Raw genomic sequence first — 1,982 nt, 5'->3', positions numbered from 1 at the left:
AGTACAGGTCTGTGATTCAATAGTCTTACACAATTCACAGTGCTCACCATAGCACATACCCTCCCCAATGACTATCACCCAGCCACCCCATCCCTCCCACCCCCCACCATTCCAGCAACCCTCAGTTTGTTTCCTGAGATTAAGAATTCCTTATATCAGTGAGATCATATGATACATGTCTTTATCTGATTGACTTATTTCGCTCAGCATAACACCCTCCAGTTCCATCCACGTCATTGCAAATGGCCAGATTTCATTCCTTTTGATGGCTGCATTATATATATATATATATATATATATATATATATATGGCCGTGTTGTAAATGCCCTTGGTAATGCCACTGATGGAAAAGGTCCAATTGGTTTCAAGACCCGTAGGTGAGTTGGCCTGAAAGCCCCTGGGATCATTCCTCAAATCTCTGTGCGTGAACCAGTGCAGACTGGTATTAAGGCTGTGGATAGCTTGGTGCCAATTGGTCGTGGTCAGCGTGAGCTGATTATTGGTGACCGACAGACTGGCAAAATATCAATTGCTATTGACACAATCATTAACCAGAAATGTTTCAATGATGGAACTGATGAAAAGAAGAAGCTATACTGTATCTATGTTGCTATTGGTCAGAAGAGATCCACTGTTGCCCAGTTGGTGAAGAGACTTACAGATGCAGATGCCATGAAGTACACCATTGTGGTTTCAGCTACTGCTTCTGATGCTGCTCCCCTTCAGTACCTGGCTCCTTATTCTGGCTGTTCTATGGGAGAATATTTTAGAGATAATGGCAAACATGCTTTGATCATCTATGATGACTTATCCAAACAGGCTGTTGCTTATCGTCAGATGTCTCTGCTGCTCTGCCAGCCCCCTGGTCGTGAGGCCTATCCTGGTGATGTGTTCTACCTACACTCCTGTCTGCTAGAGAGAGCAGCCAAAATGAACGATTCTTTTGGTGGTGGCTCCTTGACTGCTTTACCAGTCATAGAAACACAAGCTGGTGATGTGTTTGCTTACATTCCAACAAATGTCATTTCCATCACTGATGGACAGATCTTCTTGGAAACAGAATTGTTCTACAAAGGTATCCACCCTGCCATTAATGTTGGCTTGTCTGTGTCCCGTGTTGGATCTGCTGCCCAAACCAGGGCCATGAAGCAGGTGGCAGGGACCATGAAGCTGGAATTGGCTCAGTATCATAAGGTTGCTGCTTTTGCCCAGTTCGGTTCTGACCTTGATGCTGCCACTCAGCAACACTTGAGTTGTGGTGTGTGACTGACTGAGCTGCTGAAGCAAGGACAGTATTCTCCCATGGCTATTGAAGAACAAGTGGCTGTTATTTATGCTGGTGTGAGAGGGTATCTTGATAAATTGGAGCCCAGCAAGATCACAAAGTTTGAGCATGCTTTCCTGGCTCATGTTATCAGCCAGCACCAGGCCCTATTGGGCAATAGAAGGACTGATGGAAAGATCTCAGAACAGTCAGATGCTAAGCTGAAAGAGATTGTAACAAACTTCTTTGCTGGATTTGAAGCTTAAACTCCTGTGGATTCACATGAAATACCAGTTATGGTTTTGTCGTCATTTATTCTAGTAATCAGTTCCATTTGTAAAAGGATTACTCTCATACTCCAGATGTACAGAAATTACCTTAAAAATAAAGGTTCCATATTGGTTGGTGGTTAAAAAAATTGGAGTACAGGGACTCTTCCCAACACCAGCCCTCTTCGTGGCCTCCCTGTCTCCCCCATTTCTTCAGCCCAGTGGGTTTATCCATCTTTATCCATTCATCTGTCGATGGACATCTTGGCTCTTTCCATAGTTTGGCTACTGTGGACATTGCTGCTATAAAAATTGGGGTGCACGTACCACTTTGGATCACTACATTTGTATCTTTGGGGTAAATACCCAGTAGTGCAATTGCTGGGTTGTATGGTAGCTCTATTTTCAACTTTTTGAGGAATCTCCATACTGTTTTCCAGAGTGGCTG

At 43.9% G+C, this 1,982-nt stretch overlaps 1 pseudogene; it reads left to right on the top strand.

Moving 5' to 3' along the window:
* The first annotated feature begins 265 nt into the window (after window positions 1-265).
* On the top strand, window positions 266-1,549 carry LOC114224754 (ATP synthase F(1) complex subunit alpha, mitochondrial pseudogene; annotated as a pseudogene).
* Window positions 1,550-1,982: the final 433 nt, after the last annotated feature.

Source organism: Eumetopias jubatus, unplaced genomic scaffold (genome assembly GCF_037043125.1).
Source record: "Eumetopias jubatus isolate StellerSeaLion01/CBP00866 unplaced genomic scaffold, mEumJub1_p1.0 scaffold_17, whole genome shotgun sequence".
In the NCBI taxonomy this organism is placed as follows: domain Eukaryota; kingdom Metazoa; phylum Chordata; class Mammalia; order Carnivora; family Otariidae; genus Eumetopias; species Eumetopias jubatus.
Note: the sequence above shows the minus strand (reverse complement) of the source record. Positions and strands in the feature narration are given on the sequence as shown.